We start from the raw sequence: 21,880 nt of genomic DNA on the forward strand, positions 1-21,880 counted from the left end.
ATCCCGAGACTCTGGGACTACAGGTAGGCACCACCAACCCACCCCTGGCTAAGTTTTTGTACTTTTTGTAGAGACAGGGTTTCGCCACATTGCTGAGGGTGGTCTCGAATTCCTGAGCTCAAGCAATCTTCCCGCCTCCGCCTCCCAAAGTGTTGGGATTACAAGTGTGACCAATGTGCCCAGCCTACATTTGGTCTTTTATGCTCCATTTGCCTTCTCCCAGAGGGATGGTTATGTTTTAAAGAGTTCCTACTGGTCATTGGTACAATGGCTTTGGACCAGTTGCCAGGTGGAGATAAACTAAGAGAAGATACCCAGTCTATACGGGGCTAGGAAACTGCTCTGCCCCTTCGTGATTCTCTGCATCTACAACCAATGGGCAGTTAAGACCTCTGGGCAAGAATTTCTTTAGGTTCAGAAATGCTCATATTAATGCTATTTTTTATTTATCTCCCTGTCTGAGAAGTGCAAGGTGGGGACAGGTAAGAATAAAGCTGATCAAGGTGTAACTACAGTTATTAGTTACTTATTAGTTATTAGGAGTTCGACCTTCTCCGAGGGATGCAAAGATGCATAGTGCAGTAACTGATGACCTGTAAAATTTCATAGAAAAAGAAAAAGAAAAGGAAGAATAATGAGGTGGGAAGTGGGAATTAAATTTGTTTTTCTCCCTGAATAGATTTGTGTTATAGAACAGCTCTCTTTAAGAATAAAGTGTTTTGGTTTACCCAACTTACTTTGTATAGATAATGTTTAACAATTATACGCCTATCTTTGAGTAATAATTTGTATTCTTTTACATCTGTTGCTGTTAGATCTACAAAGACTCAGAAATCACAACACTCTCAAGAAAATCATCTGAGATAGAGAAAAAAATAGTTATTACATATACATTAATAAGGTGGGTATAAGATAACTCATTAGTAAAAACGTTTCAGAAAATTTCCAACATAGCCATAATTTTACCTTCACTGATTTCAAATAAACCCAATGCCCTCCTCCTTTCTATGGCAACATAAATGAGCTTCTTCCTTTCTTTATTTTTAGACTTTCACTTAACTCTTCTATCTGTTCCTCGTGTGCTTTGAAGTATAAATTGCATACTTCAAAGTTTTATAATCCCAACTGTCATATCCCTGTATGCCCCCATTTACACATTGTCTTGAACACAAAAGTGCTGATCTAATGTATATTTATTATTATGCATTTTCATAAATCTGTTTGGGTTTTTAACCAAACAAGGAAAAAAAGGAAGGGAAGGAGGGAGAGAGGAAAGGAAAAAGAAGGAAAGGAAGGAAAAAAATGAATAGCAAGACAAGTCAAGAGATATTTATTAAATACCATTGTTAGTATATGACACAGAGCTGGTACAACTACCTCTACATTGGTGCTATTTTAATTTGATTCCAAATATGTAATATTGATTTTAAACTTAAAATCTGATGTAAGATCGAAGCTAGAAAAGTTACCTCCATGCCATCAACATCTAAGGTCCACCAACGTGATGTGCAGACCTTCATCCTTGAATCAGGAGGTGGAGCACATGACTTAGATCTGGCCAGTTAGAACACCTAATTCCTAGATACAGCAATTGACTTAGAGGTGGGCACATGAGCTAAGTTGGCCAGTTCAGAGTAAATCCTGAATCCTGAAACTCATGTGTAAGTCACAGTAAGAAATGCTTTTTTATTTTCTCCAATTTACTTAGTCTAGAGGGGAGGTGCTGGCAACCCATCTGGCCATGATTCACCATCTGAGAAGATAAATTAGTATCCTGTGGCTGCCATAAGAAGTCACCATAAATTGGTAGCTTAAAACAACATAATCTTACTCTCTACTGGTGCTAGGGGCCAGGATTCTGTTCCGTATTCACTTCAATGGGCTGAAAGCACAGTGTTGACAGGACTTTGCTTCCTCTAGATGCTCCATGGGAGAATGGGGTCCTTAGTGGCTGCATCAGATCTCTGCCACCATCTTCACATTGCTCTCTCCTCTTCTGTGCATATCAAATCTTCCTCTGCCTTACTCTTAAAGATACTTGTGATTGATTAGATTTAGGGCCCACCCAGATCAACAGAATAATCTCCCCAAGTCAAGACGCTTACCTTAATCACATCTACAAAGACTCCTTTTTCCTTAGAAGGTAATATTTACAGGTTCCAGGAATTAGGGCTCAATGTCTTTGGGTGGCTATTATTCAGCCTACTAAAGAAGGCAACACAGAAAAGTAGGGACAGTGGGTTCTGACAACACTATCCAAATGTGTGGATTACACTTCACCCTACATAACTTATCCCTGGACTTTTCAGTTGTGAGCCCCATAGTTCTGATTTAGGACTTCTAGTTGAGACTCTGAGGCTGTATTTTTGTGCTGGGTAACATTATGTATACCTTTTTTCTCTTTCTGTGGATTAGAGAGGTTCAGGATCCTTTCTTTACCTTTTTATAACCATCACAATCTATTATTTTTCTATAGGATCCACTCTGCCCAGACCAACTGCTTAGCTCACTATTTCTTTCTGTATCTAATATCAGTACACGGTCATATTTTGTTGTTAACCTGCTTGTTAATTCCATGAAGATATATGGAAAATATTAAAGTTTTAATATTCTCAGAAAATTCTCATGATAGTTATTATCTGGTCTATTAACATCTATTACACAAAAGGGTGAGCCCCGGACATGGACGATCTCTCAAGAGATAAATTCAAGGACAGATGGAGAAGAAGCAGGGTCTAATGTAAGATCAAGTCTAGAAAAGTATGAGTGTTAGTCTCCTAGGGCTGCCATAACAAAGTACCACAAATGGATTGGCTTAAAACAACAGAAATTTCTTCAATCACAGTCTTGGAGGCTAGAAGTGTAAAGTCTGAAGTCAAAGTGCCAGGAAGGCTATGTTCCCTCCAAAGATTCTAGGGAAAAATCCTTTCTGAACACCTCCTAGCTTCTGATAGTTGCCAGCAATCCTTGTTCAAATCTTCCTTTGCTTATAATGACACAAAATCATTGGAATTAGACCCACCTTAATCCAGTATGACCTAATTCTTTTCTTTATTGCTAAATAATGTTTTACATATTATGGGGTACATGTGATATCCCAAATACTCTGACTTGATCATTACAAATTCTATGCATTTAAAGTACTTTAATCCATCACCTTGAATATTTATTTGTGTTGGTAGCATTTCAAGTCCTCTCATCTCTCTACTTTGAAATATGCAATCTGTTGTTGCTAAATATGATCACCCTAGTCTGCTATTGGACAGAATTTATGTCTTCTATGTAACTGTAAGTTTGTACTCATTCACCAACATCTTTTCATTTCCCCTTCCTACCCTCACACCCTTCTAAGCCTCTGGTCCTTTATCCTTCTAGCCCCAGCTCCATGAGGTCAAGTTTTTTAGCTGTCACATATGAGTGACAACATGCAGAGTTTGTCTTTCTGTAGCTGGTTTATTTCACTTAACCTAATAACTTGCAGCTCCATCCACATTGCTGCAAATGATATGATTTCATTCTTTTTGTGGCTGAATAGTATTCCATTATGTATATATATCATGTTCTCTTTATTTGTCCACTGATGGACACTTAGGTTGATTCCACATCTATGCTATTGTGAATGGTGTTGCAATAAATATAGGGGTGCAGGTATCATTCTGATACACTGATTTCTTTTCCTTTAGTAGATATATAATAGAGGGCAGGGATTGCTGGGTTATATGGTAGTTCTATTTTCAGTTTGAGAAATCTCTATATTGTTTTTCATTGTGGTTGTACTAACTTACATTCCCTTCAATGGAGTATAACAATTTATTTTTCTCCACATCCTGACCAGCATCTGTTATTTTTTATCTTTTTTAATAATAGTCATTCTGACTGGGGTAAGGTGATATCTCATTGTGGTTTTAATTTTCATTTCCTTGATGCTTAGGGGCTTAGGAATGTTGAGTCTATTTGCATATACCTATTGGCCATTTGTATGTCTTCTTTTGAGACATACATGTCCTTCGACCACTTGTTAATGGGATTATTTGCTTTTTTTATTGTTGTGTTGAGTTTCTTGTATGTTCTGGATATTAGTCCCTTGTTTGATGAATAGTTTGCAAATATTTACTCCTGTTCAACTGGTTGTCTCTTCACTCTGTTAATGGTTTCCTTTACTCTGATGATGCTTTTAGTTTAATATAGTCCCATGTGTCTATTTTTATTTTAGTTGCTGTGCTTTTGAGGTCTTAGCCATAATATTTTTGCCTAGATTAAATTTCCTGAAGTATTTTACCTATGGTATTTTCTAGTAGTTTTATAGTTTCATATCCTACATTTAAATCTTTTATCCATCTTGGGTTGATTTTTTGTATATGGGGAGAAATAGGGGTCCAGTTTTATTATTCTGCATAGGATATTTAATTTTCCCAGCACCAGTGTATGCTCTTGACACCTTTGTTGACTGTAAATATGTGGATTTATTTCTGGGTGCTCTATTCAGTTCCTCATTGATCCATGTTTATTTTTATACCAATACCATGCTGTTTGGGTTCCTATAGCCTTGTAATATAGTTTGAATAGCTGGTTTGTTACATCCACCTCCTTTCTTTTTGTTCCAGATTGTTTTGGCTCTTCTGGCTCTTTTTTTGTGCTATATAAGTTTTAGAATATTTGTTCCTATTCTGTAAAAAATGACATTGGTATTTTGTTAGGGATTGAACTGAATATGTATACTGCTTTGGGCAGTACATTCATTTTAATGATATTGATTCTTCCAATCCATGGGCATGGACTGTTTTTCCATTTGTTTGTGTCCTCTTCAACTTTTTTCATTGCTGTTTGTAGTTTTTCTTGTAGCAATTTTTGACCACCTTGGATACATTTATTCCTAGATATTTTTAATTTTTTTTTTTGCAGCTATTGCAAATGTGATTGCTGTGTTGATTTTTCAGCTATTTCATTATTGGTGTATATAAACACTACTGATTTTTGTGTATTGATTTTGTATCCTGCAACTTTACTGAATTTGTTTACCAGCCTTAGGAGTATTCTGATGGACCCATTAGGTTTTCTTAATATAAGATCATGGCACCTGCAAAGGGAGACAATTTTACATCCTCTTTTCCAATTCGAATGCCCATTATTTTTTTCTCTTGCCTGATTGCTCTGGCTAGGACTTCCAGTATTATGTTGAATAGGAGTGGTGAGAGTGGGCATCCTTGTCTTCAATATGACAAGGATTCCTAGCTTGACTACATCTGTAAAGACTTTATTTACAAATAAGGTGACATTTCTAGGTGCCAGAGGTTAGGACTTCAGCATATCTTCTTAGAGACTACAAATCAATCCACAACAGGCTAAGGGAAGGCAAAGTGACATTCGAGTCATCCACAGTGACCTAAACTCTGTTGAATGTAACATTGAAAATATATGTTGTGAATACAGCTAGTTGTAATCTCCTTTAGTGACACACACAATTACAAATAATGGCACTGAGAAGTGAGACAGCTCTTCCTTCTCTGATTAATACTATACCGAGAAAGGGCATGACAGAGTGTTGGTTTCTCTGCTCCAGAATGACTGAAATCATAGTGCTTTTGTTTCAAACAACTTACTAAACTCAAGGAAGTATCTCAGAAAAAAAGAATGCCAGATAGTCTCACTAGATAGCCAACTAAGCTTAGAACTATTTGGAAACAAAATGAATCAAATTGAATCATTTCAGATGGTCACTTACTTGTCAAAAATATTTTAAATAGCTCAGCTACATCTGAGTGATGTCTTATTCATCAAGAAATGTCTTATGGAGATAATGTTTGAAATAGAGTCAGAAGGCCTAGCTTCTATGCCAGACTATATCAATAACCAAGTATAATTTAGGAAAGATGTTTAAATGGTTTAGGTATTAGTTTATTTTCTCTGTAAAATAAAGAGTTGATAATCTAGATAATTTCAAAGGTCTCTTCCTCCTCACAAACATTTCCATAAAAATATTCTATTCTTTACTATGGTCATGTTAACATTTACATAACATGTTCTGCATAGCTCAATTAATTATAGGTAAGTCCTAATATACATGAGGGTGTCTTTTACCATCTGAGATTAAAATACATGAAGAGGGGACACAAAACATTATAGAGGCCAGATGGCTGCCACAGCTTCAAGCATCATGTCTTCACAAAGCAATGTTCAAAACAGGAAGGGTAGGAAGAGAGTAGAGACTCCTCTTAAATATCTTTGTACTAAGGAGACAAATCCTTTTCAGATGCCTCTGAGCAAACTTCTCCTCATGTCCCATTAGCCAGGACTGAGTCACAGACCCACACCATAGCAACAAAGAGTCAGGGAAAACTAGTGTTTAGCATTTTCAGCCTCTGTCGCAGGAGACAGGCTTTAACAGCAATGAAGAAAGGGGAGGGGAATGGCTATTCATCAGGCAACATATAGCATCAGCTTCAGATACCCTGCTCCAAAAGAAAGTGACCTTAAAACCATTGAACAGGCTCTGACAGACCTTTAGCAGGAGAGAGAGTGGGGTCACCTGTAGAGACAATGAGAGATGAGGAATTTGAGACATATTAGATTTTTGTTGGTCACACCAACCACTTTTCTCTTTCCTTCCTTCTGCTTCCTCCCTCCCTCCCTCCTTCTCTCCCTTCCTTCTATTTGAGACAAGGTCACACTTTGTTGCCCAGGCCAGAGTGAAGTGGCAGAAACACAGCTCACTGCAGCCTTAACTTCCTAGGCTCAAGCAATCCTTCTGCTTCAGCCTTTCAAAGTGCTGGGATCACAGGCATGGGCCACCATGCCTGACCATGCCAACAACTTTGACATGGTCTAGGCGATGCCACTTATTAGATGTATAATCTTGGATAAGGTATTTAGTAGTATCTCTCCGGGGCTCAGTTCCTTTATCTGTAAAATGGGTGTAATACCTGTCTCATAGGTTTGTGACAGCCACTTTGGGGCCATGAGACAGGCAAAATATACGAGAACCAAAAAATAGTTTCGAATGAAGAATCTTAGGAAGGCCAGCTCCTGAGTGCATAATAGGAGTAGATGGGGAAGAAAAGCAAAAAAGATGTTCTTGAGGAATGTGATTATGTGCCAAGCCTGAACCTCTATGAGTTCAAGAAATACAAATTAAAAATTTGAGTTAAGTTGAGATTATATATTTGTTGAGACATAGCTCAAACAATTCATCACATGGGCCATTACATTATACACATAAAAAATAGTGATAATATCTCAAATTCACTGAGCATTTAACCTGTACCAGGCATATACTATGTAGGTGTTCTGCATACAGCTTCATTTACCACTCACAATGCCCCTAAGATGGGAACACCTAATATCTCCAATTTTCACCTAAAGAAACTGAGATTTAGTTACTGTAAGTAACTTGACAAACACCTCACGAAGTACGTAACAAAGCAAAGGCTTAAGTTGAGGGCTGACTCGAAGCTTCCCCTGATAGTGTCCCACTTGGTGACTCCCAGTGCGTTCTCCTGGCCTGCTGTGCCTCTCTCTAGTGTCACACTTGCCAGACAGTATTGAGGTGAACTTTTCATTTGTCTCTCTGTCCAGCTGGTTTGAACTATTTGTCTTTGGATCCTAAACCTAGCACATGTCGGAGTTAGGTAAGTTTACCAACATACATTGAATTAATGAACAAATAAGTTGGAGGATCCGCAATATAAAAAAGAGCGCTAAGTTCAGAAGAAGGGAGGTAGCTACAGGCAGCAGAAGTTGGGAAAGGCTTTGTGGGTGAGGCAGGGCCTCAGCCAAACTGTAAGAGGGAGAAAACTTAAATGTGTAGGGAGGTGGGAGAGAAGACGGGGAGGGAAATATTATTTTAGCAAAGGCCAAATGCCTAAAATGTTTTTTGGTTCTAATTCTACCTCTCCAGCAGAATATTTTTCGTTCATTATGCCATAGCACCAACGTAATACATTATTTCCATGTCAGTCAGCCCCTTCTGCTGGACCACAGGCATAAAATATGGCTTCCGCTGCATTATGATCTCCTTCCAGATACAACAATCAACTGAAAATATAAAATTGCATTGAAGGTCAGACACCCATGGACAGCTTGCATCCACCACATATACTGCATTAAAAAAATTCCATAGGAAACATGACCAGTGTTCACCTAGTGTGAGTAACACAGCATCCTAAAAATGATAGACTCTGATTTGAACCCAGGCAAAACCGTCTAAACACTTTATATCACTAGCATCTAAAAAAGCAAAGAGTCACTTTTTCTTGATTATTACTACTCACATGCCACCACCCAGAACTTTCAATTAACTAAGGTAAGAAACAAAACACAAGAACGTGTTATTTTCTGAATTTTGTATTGAAATATACACACAGAAAATGTATATATTATAAGCATACAGCTAATGAATTTCACAGTTGAACAGACCCCTGTAACCAATGTCTAGCTCAGGGAAGAACATTCACAGCATCCCATGCTTCATGCCTCATTCCACTCAGCATCCCTAAGGATAACCCTTCTCCTAATTTCCAACACCAAAGTTAAGTTTTTCTGCGTTTTGTATTTTAGATAGAAAAGATCCCATAGCCTGTATTATTTTGGGTCTGGCTTCCATCACTCAGCGTTATATTTCTGACACTCATCCATATTGTTGTGCATAGTAATAGATCATCCCTTCACATTTTTGTCCAGTAGCTGTTCTCAAAGTGTGGTTTGCAAGTATGATCCAGAAGTAAACTACTTACAGGAAGACACAATTTGCCTTTTTAACTGCACAAAAGCAGCAGTGGAAAAAAATGGCTGGTACCCTGCCACAAATCAAGGGAATAGTACCAAATCGTTCTAGTCATCACTCTCTTATTGTTCAACATCATGCACTACCAGTCAACAGAAACAATTCTTTTCCATAAGTGGCTCATGTCTATGATTCCAGCAGTTTGGAAGGCTAAGGCAGAAGGATCACTTGAAACCAGAAGTCCAGGACCAGCTGGGCAACAAAGCAAGACTCCGTTTCTATAAAAGTAAAAATAAAACTAAAAAATTAGGCAGCATGTTGCTGTACACCTGTAGCCCCAGCTATTTGGGAGGCTGATAGGAAGATCACTTGAGTCCTGGAGTTCGAGACTGTAGTGAGCTATGACTGCACCGCTGCACTCCAGCCTGGGCAACTGAGTTAGACCTTGTCTCTAAAAAATTAAAAATTAAAAAATTTCAATTGTATTACTTCTCAACTCTTGAGTACATATCATTTTAACATTTTCTGTGTGATGTAAAGTGCTTATAAAATACTTCTGCAACAGAAAGGAAAGGACAAGGGATGAAAAGTGTTCATGAGGAAAAGCAGTTGAGTTGTAAGCTAAACTAGTCACTTTTGTCATGAAAAGCAATTATTTGGAGGAATGATGGGAAAACTGTGGCTATTCAGACTTAGGTACTTGACAAACATTTTCTCAAAAATAAAGGAAGTGTGCCTGTAACTTCCAGAAAAGCAACTGTCAGCATTTGATGCCAATGATAAAACTTGAGCTTTCAAACAAAAATTAGAATTCTGGAAAACATATCCACCACCATTAACTTGAAGACTTCCTGATTTTAAAAAATATTATGTAAAAAAAATATTGAAACATTTGTAGGATTTCAGGAATTCAGTGAATGAATATTGTCCAAATAACCAATGTATAACACAAAATCATGTGTGGTTAAAAGATCCACTCAAAGTACAAGATAGACCAGTGGATTTTAGTTACATATGATATGGTATGTTCATTGACATGGTTTCAGAATCCACACTGAAACAAATCTTTAAGACGCTATCACTTGTCAAGTCTTGTTGTATTATCTAAGAAGGATATTCACATTTTAAAAAAGCAATTTATTACTTACCTGTGTGAGGTTGGATTTTTTTTCATATATAGTTAACCCTTGAACAATGCGGGGGTTAGGGGAGCTGGCCCCCATGCAGTTGAAAATCCACATATAACGTTTTTACTCCCCCAGAACTTAACTGCTAATAGCCTACTATTGACCAGAAGCTTTACCGGTAACATAAACAGTAAAATCACACATTTATATATGTATCATACAATGTATTCTTACAATAAAGCAAGCTAGAGAAAAAAATGTTATTAAGAAAATCATGGCCAGGTACAGTGGCTCACACCTGTAATCACAGCACTTTGGGAGGCTGAGGTGAGCAGATCACTTGAGGCCAGGAGTCTGAGATCAGCCTGGCCAACACGGCAAAACCCCATCTCTACTAAAAATAAAAAATTAGCTGGGTGTGGTGGCATGTGCCTGTAGTCCCAGATACTCAAGAGGCTGAGACATGAGAATCACTTAAACATGGGAGGCGAAGCTTGCAGTGAGCCAAGGTCAGGTCACTACCCTCCAGACTGGGTGACAGAGCAAGACTCTGTCTCAATAAATAAATAAATGAAAATTATAAGAGAAAATACATTTACTATTTATTAGGTGAAAATGAATCATCAAAAAGGTCTTCATCCTCATCATCTTCATACTGAGTAGATTGAGAAGGAGGAGGAAGAGGAATGATTGGTCTTGTTGACTCAGGGATGGTAGAGGCAGAAGAAGTAGAGGAGATGAATAAGGAGGCCGGAGAGGCAGGCACATTGTAACTTTTAGTGGAAAAAAAATCCATATAAATTGACCTGCACAGTTCAGACTCATGTTCTTCAAGGGTGATCTGTACTTTAAATAAAACATACAGCAACAGATTAAACAAAAAAGCAGAGATGAGAGACTCAGCTATTTTCTCATAAGCGAGATATTAAAATGTAAAAGAAGGCCTCTCTTCTTACTAAATTTTTTGCTCTGGAAAATTAATTTTTATTGAACATGCTATTTACATTAGCCTACAATTAGTTTATTATTTTTAAATGTTTATAAATATTTTTAAAATTTCTCAGTTTCAAGTTATACTACAGTAAATATCAGTAGTTATACCCACATAATTGAAAGTTCTTTGGAGTTCTCAATGATTTTTAAGGATATAAGGGTCCTGAGACCAAAAAGTTTGAGAACCCCGGCTGCACAGTATTTCATTATGAGCAGGAATTTAATTTTAGCAGTCACTTCTGGGAATATTCTTGAGATAGTTAATATTTAGCTTACTTTCCTCATCTGGTTTTTCTGCTTGGTTTCTTCTTCTCTCCAATCCCTCTTACACGAGCCAATCAGATCATTCTCCAATACAGTTCTTACAGTGGCTATTACATCAGGTGCACTCTCTTCTTTCTGGCAGGAGTATTTTAGAAGGCTTTACCAAGAATGTGGAACTACACTGTGGCTTTAAAAATGTGGCCAGAAAGAGGTCAGAGGAGGACAGAGCAAACTTGAGAAATGTAAGCAAAAGACTTTTTCTTGGATTATGGATATGGTTTCTAACACCAAATACTATAAAACAATCTTCTTGTGTCTTGGTAAGACATAACCCTGCTTTGTTCTCATCATAGTGCATACCACTACCTGGCTTTTTTGTTTTGTGTTGTTTTTATGTTTTAATTTTCTTTCCTCTCACTGCCTTCCCCAGAATGTAAGCTCAAAGACTACAGAGACCTTGTCTGTCTTATGCATTGACTAGAATTGTGTATGAAACACAGTAAATAGCTAATAATTCTTTGTTTAAATAGATGAATCACCCGGTCTTTATTTTGCAATTCATTCAGAACTTAGAAAATTTCTAAGATGCAGAATTTTGTTTTATTTCATGGGATATTAGGTTTTCCTTCATTTGGGCATAGAAGGTAATAATGACATAAGGTATTTTACAGAGTTTCCAGAGCTAAATTTTGACTTAAAATATTGCCTTTTCTTTCCTTGGTCTTATTTCATTTTTGTTAGCCATATAGGCAGTTGCTGGTAAGTAACTTCACAACTCTCTGGAAATGTATGCCATAAGATTTCCATCATGTGTCTTCAAAATTATTTCTTATTCAAGCTCTAAATATTTATCAATTTACGTATTTCATTTTAAATTATAATCTCCATTCTGCTCCTTAAATGTCTCAACTCATGTAAGTTTTTAGATTTAATCTTCTATAAGAGAACATACTTCCTGAGATTGGCTTCTAAGACTTTTGAAGTTGGAAGAAAATATTTTTATTTAAATGTTACCAGTATTCAATATGTACCAATATAAAAAGATCTTCAAGATGTGCTATTAATTATATATAAAGCAACAGGTGGAACAGTATATAAACTTTGTTCTTATTTATAGTTTATTTAGTCTTATATATGTTTTCATTATGTAGACTCACTCTGATAGAAGGTAACATGAAACTTGAAAACATGCTGTTGGGAAGGGGACGGGAGGACTGAGAAAGGGGTGGAATGGAAGGGGATTGACTTTTTAATTTTTTTTGTTGTTGTTCTTTTTTAGAGCCAGGGTCTTGCTCTGCCACCCAAGCTGGAGTGCAATGAAATAATCATAGCTTACTACAGGGTTGAACTCCTGGATTCAAGAGATTCTCCAGACTTGGCCACCCAAGTGGCTGGACCTACAGGCATGTACCATCACACTCAGATTATAAATGTATAATTCTTTTTGGAGATACAGGGTCTCACTACATTGCCCAGGCTGATCTCAAACTCCTGGTCTCAAGATGATCCTTCTGCTTCTGCCTCCCAAAGTTCTGGGATTACAGGAATAAACCACCAGGCTCCGTCCAGTGTTTTTGATATCAGATACTCTTTGGTATCTCTAAAATTTTGTACATTATATATGCATTAGTTAATTATTGAATTTTAAAGAAGTAAAATATGTGGATAAAAGTGTGTCTACATACACCAATTTAAAGATAGAGATTAGCAGAAAATATTAAAAATATAACTCAATTACCTGCCGTATACAAGGAACTTACTTCAAACATTTGAAATAAATATAACAAATTAAATGGATAGAAAAAGACATATTATATAAACATTAATCAAAAGAAAGTGAGAATAGTTATATTTGTATCAGTTAAAATAGACTTATTAGCAGAGAAATTTATCAGAGACAGAGTGACATTACACAATGTTTTTAAAATTTATTATCATTATTATTATTTTAGAGACAGCATATAACTGTCACTCGGGCTGGAGTGCAGTGGCATGATCATAGCTCACTGTAGCCTTCAACTCCTAGGCTGGGACAATCTTCCTGCCTCAGCTGTCACAGTAGCTAGGACTACAGGTGTGCATCACCATGCCTAGCTATTTTATTTTTTGTAGAAATGGAATATTACTATGTTTCCCAGACTGGTCTCAAACTCCTGGCCTCAAGCAGTCTTCCTACCTGGGCCTCCAAAAGCACTGAGGATTACAGGCATCGATCATTGCCTGAATCTGGCCTTACGTAATGTTAGAAGGGTGAATCTACCAAGAGAACATAGAAGTCCTAGATGTGTGTACAAAAAACAACAGAGTTATGAAATATCTGAAACAAAAACTGGTGAAACTGAAAAGAGAAATAGACAAATCTACAATTATAGTTGGAAACTTCAACAGCCCCTTTTCAACAATTGACATAATAACTAGGCAAAAAATCAGCAAGAATATAGAAAACTTAACACTATCTACAAATAGGATCTAATTGATACTTATGGAACACTCCACTAGACAAACAGCAGAATACACATCCTTCTCAAGAACCCATGGAACCTACACTGAGATAGATCATATCCTGGGCCATAAAACAAACCTCAACAAATTTAGAGGATTGAAACCATACAAACTGGATTCTCCGACTACAATGGAAGTAAACTAGAAATCAACAACAGAATGATAAACAATGCATTTCTAAATAATCCATGGATCAGAGGAAGTCCCAAAAGAACTGGATAAAAAAGAAAGTACAGCATATAAAAATTCATGAGACACAGCTAAAGCAGTGTATAGAGGGAAATTTACAGGATTAAATGCTTATATTAGAACAGAGAAAAAGTCTGAAATAAATAACCTAAACTTCTACCTCAAGAACCTAGAAAAAGAAGAGAACAATGAACACAAAATAAACAAAAGGAAGAAAATAAAGCAGAAATTGATGAATGTGAAGCCAGAAAAATAATTCAAAGAAATCAATAAAATAAAACCTAATTCTTGAGAAGATCAATTACATTGACCAACCTCTAGCAAGACTGAGAAAGTAAAAGAAAAAGATTAACAATACTAAGAATAAAACAAGGAATACCACGACAGATCCTACAGATATTAAAAAGATAATATGGGAATACTGTGAGCAATTCTACATGTAAAACTCTGGCAATTTTGATGAAATGGACCAACTCCTTGAAAATCACAGTGCAACAACAAATTCAGAATGAAATAGATCATTTGTGTAGTCCAATAACTATCAAGAAAATTGAATTCATAATTTAAAAGTTCTCCCAAAATAAATTATCAGGCCCAGATAGTTTCACTGGAGAATTCTTCCCAATGTTTACAGAAGAATTAACACCAATGTTACACAGTTTCCTCTGGAAAATATAACACTCCTAGTTCATTTTATGAAGCAATTATTACCCTGTTATCAAAATCATAGGGAGATAGTACAAAAAAGATCACAGGCCAATATCACTCATGAAATACATGTAAAAGTTTTTAAGAAAATTTAGCAAATAGAATTCAGTAATATTTCGGATAAATTAAGTATATTCCATGACTAAGTGAGCTTATTTCAGGGATGCAAGGTTAGTTCAATATTGAAAATCAATCAGTGAATCCACCATCTAACAAACTAAAGAAAAATGTGAAATGATCATTCCACTTGAGAATGGGCACTTGAAAAAATTTAACACTCATTCATACCAAAAATTCTCAGAAAACTAGAAACAAAAATGAATTTCCCCAACTGGATAAAGCTACTATTACACTTAATGATGAAATATTTAATGCTTTGCCTCAAAGGTAAGAAAGAAGACAAAGACATCTCTTATCACACTTATTCACTTATAGTACTGGAAGTTCTATTTAGTACAATAAAGCAAGAAAAGGAAACAAAAATTACATTGATTAGAAAGAAAGAAGACTAATTCTATTTGTATGTATAATTGTCTACACAGAAATTCCTAAGGAATCTACAAGCAATTTCCTAAAAATACTGAGTTCAACAAAGTCACAGGATAGAAAATGAAGATATAAAAATTGATTCTATTTCATTATACTAGCAATGAATGCATAAACACTAAAATTAAAAATACAATACAACTTACAATAACTCAAAAAATGAAATATTTTAGTGTAAATTCAACAAAACATAAACGGTATTTGTATGCTAAAAGTTACAAAATGCTGATGAAGGAAATAAAAAAATATCTAAATAACTAGAGACGCAGGCTGTGTTTAATGACTGGTAGACTCAACATAATAAAGATGTTAATTTTCCCCAAATAGATATTTAGGCATAAACCAATTCCTTTCAAAGTCCCAGGCAGAATTTTGTAGATAGGGGCAAAATCTTTCTTTCTAACATTTATGTGAAAAGGGAGAAAAATAGCTTTAAATTTTTTAATAAAGTGAGAGAAATCAATCTATTTAATTTTAAGACTTAGTATGTAGCTATAGTAATCAAAATTGTATAATACTGGTAGAAGGACAGACACATATATCAGCGGAACTGAATAGAAAATCCAGAAACAGAGCCAAACAAATATGCCTAACAGACTTTTGACGAAGGTGCAAAAGCAATTCAATGGAGGAGGAACAGCCTTTTCAATATATGGTGCTGGAGCAATTGGACATCCATAGGGAAATAAATAAATAAGAACTTCACATTTTACTACACATAAAATTAACCCAAAATGTATTGCAGACATAAGTGTAATTTGCAAAACTGTTTTGCATTCTATGTTAGAAAAATTAGAATAACAGTTTTGGAATTGAGGTCTAGGCAAAGAGTTCTTAGATTTGTGCTCTCTTTGGCAGCACATATACTAAAATTGGAATGATACAGAGAAGATTAGAATGGCCCCTGAACAAGGATGACACACATATTCATGAAGCGCTCCATAATTTTCAAAATAGACCCAGCTGAAGAATGACTCTTAGAGTTTGAAAACTGGTTCTCTGAACTGACTCAATCAGACAAACATAAAGAAAAAACATCTTAATTTTAAAAAAACCCTCCCAGAATTATGGGATTACATAAATAGACTAAATCTGTGACTCATTGGCATCCCTGAAAGAGACAGAGAAAACAAGCAACTTGGAAACATATTTGAGTATATCATCCATGAAAATTTCCCCAACCTTACTAGAGAGGCCAACATTCAAATTCAGGAAAGGTAGAAAATGCCTGTGAGATACTGTACAAGACGACCACCCTCAAGACACATAGTCATCAGATTTTCCAAGATTGACATAAAAGGAAAAATATAAAGGAAGAAAGAGAGAAGGGGAAAATCACCTACAAAGGGAAACTTGACAGGCTAATAGTGGACTTTTCAGCAGGAATCTTACAAGCCAGCAGAGATTGGTAGGGGATGTTTTATTCAATATTCTTAAAGAAAGGAAACTCCAATAAAAAAATTTTATATTCAGCCAAACTAAGCTTTTAATATAAAGATTCTTTTCAGACAAGCAAATGCTAAAGGAGATATCTGTTAGGTCTAAGGGAATTAATTACCACCAGGTCTACCTTACAAGCAGTTTTTAAGGAAGTGCTAAATATGGAAATAAAAGACTGTTACTAGCCACCACAAAAACACGCAAGTACATAGACCATTGACACTATAAAGCAACTACACAATCAAGTCTGCATAATAACCAGCTAACAACATGATGACAGGATCAAATTTGCACATATCAGTATTAATCTTGAAGGTAAATGTACTAAATACTGCAATTAAAAAGCACAGAGTGGCAAGTTGAACACAGAAGTAAGACCTAACTGTATCCTGTCTTCAAGAGACCCATCTCACATACAATGACATTATAAGCTTAAAGTAAAGGGATGGAAAAAAAGTCTACCAAGAAAATGGAAAACAGAAAAAGAAAGGAGGGGTTCCTATTCTGATTTCAGACAAAACAGACTTTAAACAAACAATAATCAAAAGAGACAAGAAAATTACATAATGGTAAGAGGTTCAATTCAACAGGAAGGCCTAACTACTCTAAATAGATATGCACCCAACACAGGAGCACCCAGATTCATAAAACAAGTTCTTAGAGATCTGTGAAGAGACATAGATCACAATACAATAATAATGGGAGATGTCAACATCTCACCAACAGTAATAAACAAATTATTAAGGCAGAAAAGTAACAAACATATTAAAGACCTGAACTCAACATGTAACCAAATAGACATACCCGATATCTATAGAACTTTCTACTCCAAAATAGTGGAACATACATTCTTCTCATCTGCACATGGCACATATGCTAAAATTGACCATATAATCAGCCATAAGATAATTTTTAGCAAATTCAAAACAAACCCCATAAAAAACAAAAATCATACCAACCACATTCAGACCACAGTGCAATAAAATGAAAAACAGTACCAAGAAGATTACTCAAAACCATATAATTACATGGAAATTAAACAATCTTCTCTGGAATGATTTCTGGATAAATAATGAAATTAAAACAAAAATCAAGACATTCTCTAAAATTAATGAGAACAAAGATATAGCATACCAGAATCTTTAGGACTCAGCTAAAGCAGTATTAAGAGGAAACTTTATAGCATGAAATACCCACATTAAAAAGTTAGAAAGATCTCATATTAACAACCTAACATCACAACTTGAGGAACTAGAAAAATAAGAGCAAACCAATCTCAAAACTAACAGAAGACAAGAAATAACCAAAATCAGAACTGAAGTGAGAGAAATTAAGATGCAGAAAATCAGACAAAAGATCAACACCACCCTAAGGTAGTTATTTGAAAGAATAAATAAGATAGATTGCAGGCTGGACTAACAAAGAAAAAAAAGAAGAATATCCAAATAAACACAATCAGAAATGACAAAGGGGACATTACTTCTGACCCCACAGAAAGAAAGAAAGAAAGGAAAGAAGGAAAGAAAGAAAGAAAAAACCAGAGACTATTATGAACACATGTATGCACACAAACTAGAAAACCTGCAAGAAATGGATAAATTCATGAAAACATACAACTTCCCAAACTGAACCAGCAAGAAATTCAAACCCTGAACAGACCAATAATGAGTTACAAAATTGAATACCTAATAAAAAGCCTAACAACCAGAAAAATCCCAGAACCAAATGGATTCACACTGAATTCTACCAGACACATAAAGAAGATCTGGTACCATTTCTATTTAAACTCTTCCAAAAAACTGAAAAGGAGGGACTCCTCCTCAACTCATTCTATGAAGCCAGCATTATTCTGATACTGAAACCTGGCAGAGACACAACATCAACATAAACTTCAGGACAATATGCATGATGAACACAGAAGGAAAAATCCTCAACTAAATACTAGCAAACCAAATTCAGTAGTACATCAAAAAGCTAACCCACTGCCATCAAGCAGGCTTTATCCCTGGAATGCAAGGTTGGTTCAACATACACAAACTAATGTGATTCATCACATAAACAGAACCAAAAACAAAAAAAAAACACATGATTTCAATAGATGCAGAAAAGGCAGTAAAAAAATTCAGCATCCCTTCATGTTAAAAACTCTCAAGAAAGCAGGCATTTAAGAAACATATTTTTAAAAAATAAGGGCTATCTATGACAAACTCACAGCTAACATCCTACTGAATGGGCAAAAGCTGGAAGTATTCCCCTTGAGAACTAGAACAAGACAAGGATGCCATCTCTCACCACTCCTATTCATCACAGTACAGGAAACCCTAGCCAGACTTAGGCAAGAGAAAGAAATAAAAGGTATCCAAATAAAAAGAGAGGAAGTCAAACTATCTTTGTTTGCAAATGATATGATTCTATACTGAGAAAATCCCACAGTCTCTGCCCAAAAGCTCCTAAAGCTGAAGAACAACTTCAGCAAAGTTTCAAGATACAAAATCAATGTACAAAAATCAGTAGTATTTCCATTCAGTAATAATGTCCAAGCTGAGTGCTAAATCAAGAATGTCATCCTATTCACAATAGCTACAAAAAAATATAATACCTAGGAAATGCACTTCACCAGGGAGATGAACGATCTCTACAAGGAGAACTACAAAACACTGCTCAAAGAAGTCAGAGGTGATACAAATAAATAGAAAAATATTCCATGCTCATGGATAGGAAGAATCAATATTGCTAAAATGGTCATACTGCCCACAGCAATGTACAGATTCAATTCTATTCCTATTAAACTGCCAATGACCTTTTTCACAGAATTAGAAAAAACGATTTTAAGCTTCATATAGAACCAATATGCAGAGCCCAAATAGCCAGGACAATCCTAAGCAAAAGAACTAGTTGAAGGCATCACATTATCTGTCTTCAAACTGTACCACAAAACTACAGTAACTAAAGCAGCATGGTACTGGCACAAAATTAGACACATAAAGCAAAAGACCAGAATAGAGAGTCCAGAAATAAAGCCATATACCTACAACCATCTGATCATTGACATAACTGACAGAAATTAACAATGAGGAAAAGATTCTCTATTCAATAAACTGTGCTGGGATAACTGGCTAGCCCATATACAGAAGATTGAAACTCGACCCCTTTCTTATACCATACACAAAAATCAACCCAAGAAAGATTAAAGACAAATATAAAACTGAAAATTATAAATATCCTAGAAGAAAACCTAGAAAATACCATTCTAGACATAGGCCTTGGCAGAGATATTATGATGAAGATGCCAAAATCAATTGTAAGAAAAACAAAAATTGACAAGGGGGACCTAATTAAACTAAAGAGCTTCTGAAGAGCAAAAGAAACTATCTGCAGAGTAAATAGACAACCCATACAACAGGAAAAAATATTTGCACACTATGCTTCTGACAAAGTCTATGATCTATAATCTATAAGGTACTTAAATTAATGATCTAAAACAACACCATTAAAAAGTGGGCAAAAACATAAACAGACACTTTTCAAAAGAAAATATATACACAGCCAAAAAGCATTTAAAAAATTCTCAACATCACTAATCGTTAGAGAAATGCAATTTAAAACCACATGGGATACTATCTCACACCATTCAGAATGGTTATTAAAATGTTAAAAAATATATAGCAGATGCTGGCAAGACTGCAGAGAAAAGAGAGCATTTATATACTGTTGGTGGGAATGTAAGTTAGTTCAGCCATTAATTTCAAGTAGTTTGGTGATTTCTCAAAGTACTTAAAATAGAACTGCCATTTGGCCCAGCAATCTCATTATTGGGTACATGCCCAAAGGAATATAAATCTTTCTACTATAAAGACGTATGTGCATATATGTTCATCAAAGTACTATTCACAATAGCAGAGACATGTAATCAACCTAAATGTCTATCAATGGTAGACTGGATAAAGAAAATGTGGTACATATATACCATAGAATACTACACAGCCAAAAAAAGAATGAGATCATGTCCTTTGTAGCAACATGTATGGAGCAGGCATCCATTTTCCTAAATGAACTAACACATAACAGAAAACCAAACACCAAATGTTCTCACTTATAAGTGGGAGCTAAACATTCAGTAAACATGGACACAAAGAAGAAAATGAGAGACACGGAGGCTTACTTGTGCAGTGTAGAAGAAAGGTGAGGATCGAAAAACAGCCTATCAGGTACTATGCTAATTTCCTAAGTGATGAAATCATATGTACACCACCCCCTTAACACACAATTTATCTATAGAACAAACCTGCACGTGTACCCTGAAACTGAAATAAAAGTTCAAAAAAGAGTTCTTAGACTTGACACCAGAGACAAGATTCATAAAAGGAAATCTCGATAAACTGGGCTTGATCGAAATGAAAATGTTTGCTCTGCAAAAGACCATAAAGAGGCTGAAAAGACAAGCTACAGTCTGGGAGAAAATACTTGCAAATCACATATCTAACAAAGGGCTAGTATCTAGAATGTATAAAGAACTCTTAAAACTCAAGAGTGAAAAAAGAAATCATTGAATTAGAAAATGAACAAAAGAGATGGCGTATTTGTCCTTGTCACATCAGTTGTTTGAGAAGACTTGAATTTATACTATAAAAAGGATATGCAGATATAAATTTTACTACATACTGGAAAGGAAGTGGAAAAAAGAAACAGGCTGAATTTTGGAATTCATACTCATGATGTTATTTAGAACTAAATAATCCAGAATACATAGATGCTGGACTAATAAATTCTGAAGTAAATTATGTGTAGCCCTGAAGATCACAGGCCAACCTCTGTAGGTGCAGCTACAGTCTTCCCTATATGGTATTCCCACTGTCGATCCTAGGAGAAGCCTGAACTGAAAATAGAGTGATTCTTGAGGCAGGGGCAGAGGGACTTTCACTGGAGAAGGATAACACTCCTTTCTGTGGGCCTCCTGGGAGGATTTAAACACTCCCAGACTAAGCTAGAGAGTGAGCAGTCCCTTTAGCAACCCTGGGACATGGCTACAGGATGTCCTGGATGTCAGCTATTCTGTGTGTTACTTCCTAATATTACCCCTGCCCACACCCCATGTTCCATAAAGTTTTGTGGGAACGTGTAGCCTAGTTTCTACTATGTGGAATTAGGAGAGGACCTCGTTTTCACTTTGGATGAAGTAGCTAAGTGTACAAAGAGGACCTCTGTCCTCCTTACCCAAGAGTCATAGAGATGGTAAAATCATCTTTGTACATCAATGTAATGACCTCACAAAAGTCTTTACAACAGAGATAGCTGTGCGGTAGCTTCATAGGATGCCTAAAGGAAACAGCTGCTCTATCCTGCGTACACTCAAAACAGCACACACTTAGTGCTGGAAAGTTGATGGAACCTA

General features: G+C 35.8%; 1 non-coding gene across 1 annotated transcript; it reads left to right on the forward strand.

The window, feature by feature from the left end:
• The first annotated feature begins 15,890 nt into the window (after nucleotides 1–15,890).
• LOC118151806 (U6 spliceosomal RNA) lies at nucleotides 15,891–15,997 on the forward strand. Its single transcript, XR_004740213.1, has one exon. It is a non-coding gene; the product is annotated as a U6 spliceosomal RNA (small nuclear RNA).
• Nucleotides 15,998–21,880: the final 5,883 nt, after the last annotated feature.

The sequence above is a fragment of the Callithrix jacchus genome, chromosome 2 (assembly GCF_049354715.1).
Source record: "Callithrix jacchus isolate 240 chromosome 2, calJac240_pri, whole genome shotgun sequence".
Classification (NCBI taxonomy): Eukaryota; Metazoa; Chordata; class Mammalia; order Primates; family Cebidae; genus Callithrix; species Callithrix jacchus.